General features: G+C 44.5%; 1 long non-coding RNA gene across 1 annotated transcript in view; it reads right to left on the bottom strand.

Moving 5' to 3' along the window:
- Positions 1-13028, bottom strand: part of LOC309380717 — a 370732-nt gene extending 357704 nt beyond the window's left edge. Inside the window, exon 1 of the long non-coding RNA XR_014173069.1 lies at positions 12815-13028. This is a non-coding gene — a long non-coding RNA (uncharacterized lncRNA). The remainder of the gene's footprint in view (positions 1-12814) is intronic.
- Positions 13029-13273: the final 245 nt, after the last annotated feature.

Below are 13273 nucleotides of genomic sequence, written 5' to 3'. Positions count from 1 at the left end.
TGGACTTCCTCAGGAGAAATCTGTATTTTTCAACGGTACAACCCTGGAAGAAGAGGCTCAGAATTACATACCCTTGGATCTCCAAAGGCTTTTATTACTGAATAACCACATATCTCTTGACCTTTGCCCTGCGCAGAGCAGGTAGAGCCCAGTGCTCAGTGATTGTTGCTCTCCCAACTTGCAACATCAGTTGGATGTTCAGCGGAGTTCAGCCAAGTTCTTGGAGAAGGTCATGGGTTGATAGATTCGCAGATGATCTCTCTAGTGCTAATTATTTTTCTTTCAAGCAGCTGTGGATTTAATTACACGATCCGCAGAGGAATTAGTACTTCCAGTCCATCGTGCAGCTAATAAGCTTCAGATACTGGAACCGGGGAAGGCTAGACTATACAAGTGGGCTGCTTTAGTCAAACTGCAAGCAAACGTGAGTCAGCAAAAAAGAAAATCAATAAAAGACTGTTTTGGTTGAACAGTAACACCTGTAGTTTTACAATGTCGCATGTCATAAGATCTATTCACAGTAACCAGTAGTGTCTAAATGCTTTACTTCATTCATTGCTGTACAGTGGTACCTCGGGTTACATACGCTTCAGGTTACATATGCTTCAGGTTACAGACTCCTCTAACCCAGAAATAGTACCTCAGGTTAAGAACTTTGCTTCAGGATGAGAACAGAAATCGTGCTCCGGCGGCACTGCAGCAGGAGGAGGCCCCATTAGCTAAAGTGGTGCTTCAGGTTAAGAACAGTTTCAGGTTAAGAACGTGCCTCCAGAATGAATTAAGTACTTAACCTGAGGTACCACTGTACAGTGATAACCATTTTAAGATAGCATTTTATTAGACCTTGCTCTGAGACACAAGTCTCAATGTTTCTCCATACATTCTCAGGTGACCCAAATTTATTTGCTTTGCTCATGTGATGAGCACAAGTAAAATCTAAATATGCACAACCTTGATTAAAAAGGAACAAAAATGGGGGTGGCCTTCAAATAAGAGTATAAAATATATTGATAGCCACAGATCTTCTTAAAGCAAACATTTACATTCCTGGTAAAGTCAAACATTAGTCTCCATGAACTCTTATGACTGCCGTTCACCAAAGTTACGGCTGAGAATGACATTCATTTGCTCTTTGTGATTACTTTGTCTGTCTCTATTGCTGCTTTAACTAGGTGTCAGGTGCTCCCAGGAATCTAGATAGCTGTATGATGTCATTTATGATGTAACCAGAATTGTATCAGTATCATCACGAGACAGAGCATCTGGGTGTTCTCTTAATCTCAGAGAGAGGCTAACTTAGAAAGAGAGAGAAGAGTTTGTGGACATTTAGGATTTATGTCAATGAGTACCTGCATTATTAGGTTGTTAGGTCAGTAGACACTTTTCCTTATCCTGCCACAAGCATTGCCTTAGAGCAGGGATGTCCAGCTCCCAAGAGGCAGGGATCTACTCCCAGTATAAAATATCTGGCAATGATCTACCCATTGTCACTGGGTTTTAGGGGGGGTTGGCCAGAGTTGTTGAGCTTTTTTGGGGGGGGAAATGAGAAAAACCGCTCACCATTAAATGCAGCAATAATGAACACACTCAGCACTACACCAAATACTACTTTCGCTTTCCACATTACACAACGATCACTGCAGAGCCAAAGGACAGACCTAGCGCCAGCAATAATGTCCCCATGGCCGACCAGGATCCTGAGCAATCTACCAGGATCACACAGGCGATCTACCTGTAGATCGCGATCGACCAGTTGGACATCGCTGCCTTAGAGCATGAGACACTTGGCAATTTTGTAACAGCCTTTGCTCCTTAGCAGGTGTGCCAACTTGAATACAATACAGCGGTACCTCAGGTTAAGTACTTAATTCGTTCCAGAGGTCCGTTCTTAACCTGAAACTGTTCTTAACCTAAAGCACCACTTTAGCTAATGGGAACTCCTGCTGCCGCCACGCCGCAGGAGCACGATTTCTGTTCTCATCCTGAAGCAAAGTTCTTAACCCGAGGTAATATTTCTGGGTTAGCGGAGTCTGTAACCTGAAGCATATGTAACCTGAAGCGTATGTAACCCGAGGTACCACTGTATGGGGGGGCAGTTAAGCTCTGCTCTGCAAAAATTGATCACATGACGTGATTGCAATATTCAACAATATTTGAGGCTCTGTCCCCTCAAATATTTTATTTGGGAGGTCGAAGGGAACATGGCCCTTAGAAGTTGGCTCCTGTGCCCCTTAAATCATGCCAGTGTGACCTGCTATTTGTCTCTCTCACTCATTAATTGTTTTCAGGGATCATGCGCACCAACTCTGAAGTCATTCCGTGACTATTAATCTATGTCCTGTTCTGCTTAGATTGTTTTTCAGTCCTCTGGGGTTATGAATCAGAAAATAAAACTTGCTGAGTTTGTGTGTGTGTGTGCGTGCGCACGCGCGCGCACCCCGCCTACCTTTCATGTCAAGTTTTTTGGCCAGATGGGAAGCCGAAATGGGGCTGAGAAGCCAGCTGTTGAGGCCTATACCTGTGCATGTTGCAGGTGTCATATTGCCTGTTGGTTCCAGCCTCTCCTCCTCCCAGCTTGCTTTCTTCCTTCCACCTCAAAGGGGGCCATTTTACCTTTGACAAGTCCCATCTGACAGAGCAGGTGAATCTCCCTCAGGCTGTCCTTTTGATAGGTTTCACTTCTCTGGCTTTGTTCTCTGGTTCTAAATCCTATTGACTGCTTCCCGGCTTACCGCCTCCAACTTTTTGTGGAGCGGTGCTTTTCTAAATAAACCGTTTCGCTTTCTGGCTTATGCCACCAAAAGCCAATCTGAGCAAAAACAGTGTCACACACTGCTTAACTACTGGCTTTGCCAAAAGAACAACAGGAGCTCCTGTTCCGGTTGAGAACAGTACAATTAAAAGAATAGTTATTGTAAAATTAATAATAATTTAAAAATTGTAAAATTATGTACGCCACTACTGCGGCCCGTGTTTTGCAAGCCCAAAAATGAAAAACGAGCGAGGTCCCAATCATAGAAAAATGGCAACTTAAACTGATGGAATACGCGCAGCTTGCAGATTTAACATACAGAATAAGAGAACAAGAAGAACATATGTTTAAAGAAGACTGGAAAATGTTTACTGAATATATGGGTGAAAATTGTGCACATTTAAAAATGCTGGTAGCATTAAGATAAATTCAACAGTATAAATAAGTGTTGATGGATGTGACAATGGAATACTGAATGGTTTAGTTCATGTAAAATATGCAGGGATGTATAGTATGTAAGGGATGTGAATGGCGCAATGGTGTAAAAACCACTAAGCCTTGGGCTTGCTGATCAGAAGGTCAGCAGTTCAAATCCCCGCAACGGGGTGAGCTCCTGTTGCACGGTCCCAGCTCCTGCCAACCTAGTAGCTCGAAAGCAAGCCAAAAAGTGCAAGTAGATAAATAGATACCATTCTGGCGGGAAGGTAAACAGCGTTTCCTTGTGCTGCTCTGGTGTCACCAGAAGTGGCATAGTCATGCTGGCCACATGACCCAGAAAAACTGTGGACAAACGTCGGCTCCCTCAGCCAGTAAAGTGAGATGAGCACCGCAACCCCAGAGTCGTTTGCGACTGGACTTAACTATCTTAAATATCTCTATCAGACCAAGGTACCAATCGACTGGTTATCATGGCATCTTTTGGAAAAAAATACTGTATATTTCCATATTTTTTCCGTATTTCGTATTTACTGTATATTTCTGTATTTTTTCCGTATTTCCGACTATATTTCTCCCCCCAAAAAATTTAAAGTTTAAAATTGGGGGGTCGTGTTATGCATAGAATGTTGCAATGATTTATTTCTTAATTTTGGACTCAAAAAGATAGGGGTAGTCTTATACATGTCTTATCTGAAGAAAAATATGGTACACACATATATCCCTATCAACAGCCGATATCCTGCCCTGCATATGTGTAAAAGAGGAGATGGCAATAGAAGAGAATGGAGCTGAAGATTTAAGCAACAACAACAAAAAATGAATGGGTTAGCAAAAGTTTTCATCCTGTTTGAACTGGCATCAGGCAGTGATGCAGAATTTTGTTGCCATACCAACCTCAGCCCTTGCGGAAGGCCATGTGTCCCTGTAAAGTGCACAGCAGCTGGAGGTGCTGGCTGGAGGGAAGGTTGTGTTGAGGCACAGCAAAGTGTGCAGAAAGCAGCCAGCGGTGCTGTTGTCAGAGGGAGTCTTCCTGGGCCCCCCCGACTACACACAAACACCCTTCCTATCATGCGGGGGCTGGCAAAAGGGCACAAGTCCTTCTGTAACGGCGAAGGCTGCCAAACAAGATCTCTCGCAATTAAGCCTCTCGCCGCCCGCCAGCAGCGCCTGGCTTCAGCTTAGCAGACACAAACACATGTTTGACATGAGACAAATGACTCGGAGATAAACTGCTGCTGCTGCTCCTGCCAGGCCTGGTGTCAGCGCTGACAGGGGCTGAGGCTGCTGTTTCGACAGCTGGAATAGCACAAAGGCTGAGTGAGCAACAGCCACGATGGGAAAACTCCCTGCGTTCACTGAAACCTGCGAAGTTGCCAGCAGAACAGTTTGACTGAAGTGGTCTGGGTCAGGATGAACACCTCGTCTGCCCTCTCTTCTCCCTCCCACCCCCTGCCGGCAGCGGTGGCCACCCTCATCACAAAACTTACAAGCCCGAGAGTTGTTGTAATCTGCAGCCCATGTGGAGAGAGATTTATTATTATTATTTATTGAATTTATATACAGTGGTACCTCAGGTTACATATGCTTCAGGTTACATACGCTTCAGGTTACAGACTCTGCTAACCCAGAAATAGTACCTCCGGTTAAGAACTTTGCTTCAGGATGAGAACAGAAATCATGCTCCGGCGGTGCGGCGGCAGTGAGAGACCCCATTAGCTAAAGTGGTGCTTCAGGTTAAGAACAATTTCAGGTTAAGAACGGACCTCTGGAACGAATTAAGTACGTAACCAGAGGTACCACTGTATTGCCCTATACCTGGAGGTCTCAGGCCGTTGACAGAAAAAAATCAACAGAAAAACCACAATATGTATAATCAAAAAAGAGAAGTCTATAAAGTGACTAGCACTGCATAAAATTTGTGGAACATTGCTGGTTTGAAGTTAACTTTTTCCCCGGGGGGGGGGGGGAATAGTGTTGGCTTGAAGAAATTTAATTCCGTCTAAACAAAATAAAATACCTGGCTGGTAAGGAAAATTAACTAGAATGGCTTAAATTTCAGGTCCTGGTAAACTTCGTTAATATTTAAAGGCCGTTCTCATAAAAAATTGTTTCTTCACAGAATAATTAACATGCTTGCCAGTGTGGTGTAGTGGTTAAGAGCAGTAGATTCGTAATCTGGGGAACTGGATTCGCGTCTCCGCTCCTCCACATGCAGCTGCTGGGTGACCTTGGGCCAGTCACACTTCTTTGAAGTCTCTCAGCTCCACTCACTTCACAAAGTCTTTGTTGTGGGGGAGGAAGGGAAAGAAGATTGTTAGCCGCTTTGAGACTCCTTAGATAGTGATAAAGCGGGATATCAAATCCAAACTCTTCTTCTTCTTGCATGCGCACATGACATAGGGTTGGAATGACAAATGCATATTCTGCTGAAACATGCCCTGGCAGCAGAATAATCTCCTTTCAACTTCTTGTCATGGACCTTATATAGAAGCTACATCAGTTCTGCATTCTAATAATTATAACAAAATCATAACATATTCATCCATGGGTATTCTTTGCTTTAAAAAAAATTGAGCTAGCTCAGAAGCACCCCTACATCAGAGACAGATCTGTAGGATTTGTAAACCAGTCCAGTAGAAGTAGACAGTTTATGCAAAAAGTGACTCTCTCTTTTTCTGTCACACCCACCCACAATCATTTGTCCAAACCTATTTTGATACTTGAAAATTATATTAGCGATGCCCTTACCGGACATAAGGTAAAGGCTGAGGATTCAAAAGGAGGTGTTTTCCCAGTTTAATGGGCTAAAAGAATGAAATGGAATCAGCTGCAAGAAGAAGAGGAGGTTGAACTAATAGCTCTGTGACAATCAGCTGATCAGACTATGGGAAGCTGCCAGGTATTTATTAAACATGACCGAAGCTCTCTCAAGCCATTGCCTCATCAGGAGGTAATTAGGTAAAGGTTAGTGGAATATTACACAGTGTAAAATGTGACTAAGGTGTAGAGCTCGAGGAAAACGTTTGATTGCTTTCATTGGTGGGATAAGGGACACACTGCCTTTCCTAAACTTCAGCTGTGATTGTGATAATAGATACAGATCATGAGCCAGGATAAATATTTTTTTACTTATATAATTAACAATGCTGTCAGGGCCTGGGCAGAGGAGGAATGGTGGAGTCGACCTCCCTAGCCTGACATATAATGATCTCTGGCAGGCAAGCGGCCTAATAAGCAGCAAGGACTCTCCGTCAATTTTGTGTTAATTTATTTACAAGAAAAACCAATCCAGAGCCTCATTAAGCTTAGTTGCTGACTCATCATCTCTCCCCCAACAGGAGGGACACCAAAATCCCACCTTTCTTCTACTTCCTTTCCGTTGCTCTCTGAGCTTCTCTAACCTCCTCATCCTGGGACTACACGGCTGGCCTGTCTCTTCCCCCAGAAGACACATCCTCTGATTCTGGCTTATCTGCTGGTTGCCTGGCAACGCTTTGGCCGACTTCCAACTCTTCCTCTCCTTAGGAGCTAACAGTGTATTGCCTGGTGCTTCCTCCTCCTCCTCTCCCATTATTTCCCAGCTTTCCCCCTCATCTGCTATTTTGTATCTAAAATAAAGATACAAAAAGTAACATCAGAAACAACAACTCTGTCCCCAACATAACCCCGTAAGCAATACCCCAACCCCAGAGTCTGTTCAGCAGCCTCAGTTTTGTAGCTGGAGCCAGTCAGGGCCCCACCCTTCCAGGCCAGGTGGGAAAAGGCCTGTAAATCAGGGAGCAGGTCCTCCGAGACAGGCATATCTCCTGCATCTTCCTCTTCAGATTCCATTTTGCAACATTATTCCAGGATGGGTTCCCATGGCTTTCTTCTCCACTGCCTCCAGATGCTCTGGACACCCAAATCCCATCAGCCCCAGGCTGCGTGGCCAACTGTCAGGGGACACGGGTGGTGCTGTGGTCTAAACCACTGAGCCTCTTGGGCTTGCCAATCAGGAGGTGGGTGCTTTGAATCCCCGCGACGGAGTGAGCTCCCGTTGCTCTGTCCCAGCTCCTGCCAACCTAGCAGTTTGAAAGCACACCAGTGCAAGTAGATAAATAGGTACCGCTGAGGCAGGAAGGTAAACAGCGTTTCCATGCACTCTGGTTTCCGTCACAGTGTCCCATTGCGCCAGAGCCTGGGCAGTGCTGAATGCCACATCCATTTCCAGCTGTGTCCTGTTGGAAACAGAAAAGGGCTTTCCCCTTGGCCTGCCTTTATATCCACTCAGTTGCCAAGTGCTTTTGTGACATCACAAGAAACCCACAGCCAATGGCAACAGCTGGGGAGGCATCATCTTCATTGATTTGAGCCTCACAATGGTGGGTGGACCTATCAGTGATTGTGTGCTTGTTTATTCAGGACACGGGTGGTGCTATGGTCTAAACCACCAAGCCTCTTGGGCTTCCCAATCAAAAGATTGGTGGTTTAAATCCCTGCGACAGGGTGAGCTCCCATTGATCTGTCTCAGCTCCTGCCAACCTAGCATTTTGAAAGCACACCAGTGAAAGTAGATAAATAGGTACCACTGTGGCGGGAAGGTAAATGGTGTTTCCATGCACTCTGGTTTCCGTCACGGTGTCCTGTTGTGCCAGAAGCGGTTTAGTCCTGCTGGTCACATGACCCAGAAAGCTGTCTGTGGACAAACGCTGGCTCCCTCGGCCTGAAAGTGAGATGAGCGCTGCAACCCCATAGTCGCTTTTGACTGGACTTAACCGTCCAGGGGTCCCTTACCTTTACTTTTACCTTGGGGTGATGGATGCTACAACAGCTACTAGATGGCACTCCCTGGGCTGCACTTCACTGAACCTAACCAGTAAGCCACTCAGATAAACAAAGCTCTACAAGATCACAAATATTTAGCCATTGCTATTCTACCTGTTGAACATTTGCCCTTCCTGTCAAACATATCTCTGTAGTTAATATGTATGTTTGAATGTTCGGCATGTTTGTCGGGAAGACTGATATTCAAGGTAGCTAATTTAACTTTAGGGAACATAACGTCCTGTTGTGTTTTAATCTTGCTGAATGCTTTTATTTTGTTGGTTTTAGGTTGGATCGGATTTAGTTGAATGTGTTTTTGTATTTTTTATTAGTTTATGGCTTCTGAGCCGCCGTGGACACCTTATTAAAGCAGGAGGGTGAGGTGTAACTATCTTAAACAAGCCATTATTTTAAAAGATAAATGATAAGATATGTCATGTCCAATTCATATCATTTTACTTTATCCTTTTCTGTAGGGTCCTGTTAAGGAAACAGCAGCTCAGCCCTATGCAGGTTTGTTCAGAAGTAAATCCTATTATGTTCAATGGATCTTACTCCTTTGTACAGCCTTTTCCAACCTAGTGACCTCCAGAGGTCATAGAATCATAGAATCATAGAGTTGGAAGAGACCACAAGGGCCATCGAGTCCAACCCCCTGCCAAGCAGGAAACACCATCAGAGCACCCCTGACATATGGTTGTCAAACCTCTGCTTAAAGACCTCCAAAGAAGGAGACTCCACCACACTCCTTGGCAGCAAATTCCACTGTCGAACAGCTCTTACTGTCAGGAAGTTCTTCCTAATGTTTAGGTGGAATCTTCTTTCTTGTAGTTTGGATCCATTGCTCCGTGTCCGCTTCTCTGGAGCAGCAGAAAACAACCTTTCTCCCTCCTCTATGTGACAATCTTTTATATATTTGAACATGGCTATCATATCACCCCTTAACCTCCTCTTCTCCAGGCTAAACATGCCCAGCTCCCTTAGCCGTTCCTCATAAGGCATCGTTTCCAGGCCTTTGACCATTTTGGTTGCCCTCCTCTGGACATGTTCCAGTTTGTCAGTGTCCTTCTTGAACTGTGGTGCCCAGAACTGGACGCAGTACTCCAGGTGAGGTCTGACCAGAGCAGAATACAGTGGCACTATTACTTCCCTTGATCTAGATGCTATACTCCTATTGATGCAGCCCAGAATTGCATTGGCTTTTTAAGCTGCCGCGTCACACTGTTGGCTCATGTCAAGTTTGTGGTCAACCAAGACTCCTAGATCCTTTTCACATGTACTGCTCTCAAGCCAGGTGTCACCCATCTTGTATTTGTGCCTCTCATTTTTTTTTGCCCAAGTGCAATACTTTACATTTCTCCCTGTTAAAATTCATCTTATTTGTTTTGGCCCAGTTCTCTAATCTGTCAAGGTCATTTTGAAGTGTGATCTTGTCCTCTGGGGTATTGGACTACAATTCCTATCAGCACCAGGCAGTGTGGGTGTGCTTGCTGGTGCTGATGGGAGTTGTAGTTTAAGGCATCCAGAGCGTACTGGCAAGGATTGCAGCTTTAGTTCAGTTGTTTCTCAAGCATTGTCCCCAGAGCCGGATTTAGGTTTGATGAGGCCCTAAGCTACTGAAGGTAACGGGGCCCTTTATATGTCCAGCTGTCCTTTGTCAACAACAAATTGTCGCTGTTTTTTGTGTTGAATATATGGTATATGGTAATTTATGGACCTCATAGGTATCTAAAGACATTTGCACATGCAGAGTGTAGGCACCCTATATATAGAAATGAGCAAACCAGTGATATTTTAGGGAGCAGGCTAGCAGCCGGGGCCCATTACTTACATCACAGGAGCCTACACAACACAAAACAGTGTTGCTGTATGCAAGTTTTATTTTATTTGTTTTTTTATCTTATATTTTGGAAATGTACATCCAGGGTTTTTTTCCCTTTAAATTTTTTTGGAGCCCCCAAGAGAGTGGGGTCCTAAGCTATAGCCTGCTTAGCTTATACGTAAATCCGGCACTGATTGTCCCAATATCTTCTCTTCAGGTAGTACTTCTATTGTAGAAAACTTGACATATTTTGCCACTGGCTTTTTAAGCTGCATTAATTGTTATTATTGCTGTCGCTTTACTTCTCCAAAAACTGACCACACAATGGCACAAACTCTCATGTAACCCTCTAAACACCAGCAAGCTTATCTGTTCCCTTGCTGCGTTTATCCCTAAACATCTTGAATCCCTTCATATTGCTTTCATATTCAGTTCTTGTAGGCTAAGCATACTACATCTTTGGGGCTGAAGCACAAATCTCTCCTGCTTTATTTTATATAACCAACACCTCACATCCTTGTGCAAGAGAACAAAATATTGCCCTGCTAGCATTAGACAAGGACTACAGCAAGTACACAACTTGAGAAGCCCTAAAAAGACCTCCTGTACCAGCCAGGCTGATGTTTTGCATTCACTTCCAACAAATTGAGTACCTGGAAACAAGCACTAATTAGGCGGTGTGTCTTATCTAGTTTTAATTGCATCCCATCTTCAGTCATTTCACATTTGCCTTCTTCGCACATTGAGTTTCACAGAACTCTGAGTGCATTCTATTAGATGCGATACAGAGAATTTATTTTCAGACATTTCTCTGAACTGGCTAGGCCAGAGGAGTTTCTTGGAGGTTAGAAAGACATTAGGAAACGTGCACTGAGTGACCAGATTCAAAAGAGATCAGGAAATGTCAGCAGGCGTAGTTTGCAGGACAAGCGACATTGGCTGAAAAGTCCTCCTCTACACAATGATAAAGGATGCAGGATCCATTTCTTCTGTTGCATCTGGCTATCGCCCACACATGTAGACAGGGCTGGATTTAGGTTTGATGAGGCCCTAAGCTACTGGAGGTAATGGGGCCCTTTATATGTCCAGCTGTCCTATGTCAACAACAAATTGTCGCTCTTTTTTGTGTTGCCTATACGCTATATGATAATTTATGGACCTAATAGGTATCTAAAGCCATTTGCACATAACAAAATATGTATTTTATCAAAGTACCGTATTTTTCGCCCTATAGGACGCACTTTTCCCCCTCCAAAAATGAAGGGGAAATGCGCGTGCGTCCTATGGGGCGAATGCAGGCTTTCGCTGAAGCCTGGAGAGCGAGAGGGGTCGGTGCGCACGGACCCCTCTCGCTCTCCAGGCTTCAGGAGAGCCGCAGCGCCAGTCCCACAAGGTCGGGGGACAGCGGGGAGGCGGAACGCCGCCATCCCGCTGTCTCCCCATGTGGTTTGGAGGCTGACGGCGGGGAGACGCGTGCTTCTCCCAGCCGCCAGCCCCGCAAGCTCCGGGGACAGCGGGGAGGCGCAGCGCGTCCTCCCTCTGTCCCCGGACCTGGTCTGCAGGCGGGCGGCGGGGAAAAGAGCGCTTCTCCCCGCTGCCTGCCCCACAGGCTCCAGGGACAGATTTTTTTTTCAAACCCATTATCTTTTGATTATACAGAGTAAACAGAGTTTTGTTGCCCCAAAAGTACTTCCCACTTTGGAATGCATTTGAAAGTGTTCCCATACTAAAGGAAGACTTATCAGAAGATATATTAAATAAATAAAAAGAAGAAAATTGTCATGTTTGTACACCGCAGTAAGTCATAAATCAAATGTCATTATTTATTTCCTCCAAGGGCGAGCTGAGGGGGGTGGGGAAGAGTGAAGCGGGCAAGATTTGACTCGTGCCCAGTAAACCACAGTTTATGTGAATGCAGTCAATACTTTGCTCTGAAGACGTTATAGTGAGAGTTTAAGCATTTTCAGAATAAGGTAATGAGAAGCACCTTTTAAACACAGGAATATAGGCAGATAATCCCTCTGAGCATGCAAGCCATTGTTTATCTGAGTTGTGTGTTCCCCTTTACTGCTACCAAAACACAAGCTCTGATCTAGCACTCAAGAGTTGATAATAGCTTGATAGCTGCTCAGATGTAACTCTTCTCTTCCGCCCTGTGGAACGCCCTCCCATCAGTTTTCAAGAAAATAAACAACTATCTGACTTTTAGAAGACATCTGAAGGCAACCCTGTATTGGGAAACTTTTAATGTCTAATGTTTTGCCATTTTTTTATGTCTTCTAAGCCGCCCAGAGTGGCTGAGGAAACCCAGCCAAATGTGTGGGGTATAAATAAAATTATTACAGCAGTATTATTATTATTATTATTATTATTATTATTATTATTATTACAGCTGTACCTTGGTTTAAGAACATAGTTTATGAACAACTTGGATGAAGAACACTGCAAACCCAGAAGTAGGTGTTTTGGTTTGTGAACTTTGCCTTGGAAGCAGAACATGTTGAGTGTGTTCCCTTTGTAAATTGAGTTCCCTGCTGCTATAGGGAAGCATGCCTTGGTTTAAGAACGCTTTGATTTAAGAACAGACTTCTGGAATGGATTAAGTTTGTAAACCAAGGTACCACTGTATTATTGTTATTGTTATTCTTTTGCTGCCCTCATGGGTCACATCATGCACCTGCTTGGGCAAAGAAAAGTGGTTGGCAGTGTGGGTGGAAGAAGGCCCCTGCCTGTCCACCATTTCCCTGCAGGAAATTACCTCAGACCTTCACTTTATCACTGCTTGGTGGTGGTGCAAATCCAAGAGCATGAATCATGCACCCTAAGGGGGGGGGGAGAGTTTTGATAAGGCAAGCGATAATATCCCAAGCATTGTTGCCTCCTTAAACTGCCACCCAACTTAGCCCCCAGTGAAACATTATGACAAATTTTGGGGGTTCCTGCTATGGTGAAATTCCCAGTTTCAACTAGACTACAGTGGTACCTCGGGTTACAAACACCTCGGGTTACAGACACTTCAGGTTACAGACTCCGCTAACCTGGAAGTAATACTTCGGGTTAAGAACTTTACCTCAGGATGAGAAAAGAAATCGTGTGCCAGCGGGACGGCAGCAGCGGGAGGCCCCATTAGCTAAAGTGGTACCTCAGGTTAAGAACAGTTTCAGGTTAAGAACGGACCTCCGGAACGAATTAAGTTCTTAACCCGAGGTACCACTGTAGTGGTATTTCTTTAAAAGAGGGGAAGTGACACATCTCAGCAGGGCAGCTTGAAAGGAGCATTCTCCACAATGAATTCATTACAGTTCATCCCAATAAGTTATGTGCTGCTGGCCAGGTTGCTAATTAGCTAACAGAACAGAGGAAGCTTCTGATAAGCCTTAGCGATAACAAGGCAGGATCATTCTGTCCAACACAGCACAGCAGGAATAGACTCAGATATTGTGTAACACTTTAAATCC

The sequence above is a fragment of the Podarcis melisellensis genome (genome assembly GCF_964234715.1).
Source record: "Podarcis melisellensis genome assembly, chromosome: 11".
Lineage (NCBI taxonomy): Eukaryota > Metazoa > Chordata > Lepidosauria > Squamata > Lacertidae > Podarcis > Podarcis melisellensis.
Note: the sequence above shows the minus strand (reverse complement) of the source record. Positions and strands in the feature narration are given on the sequence as shown.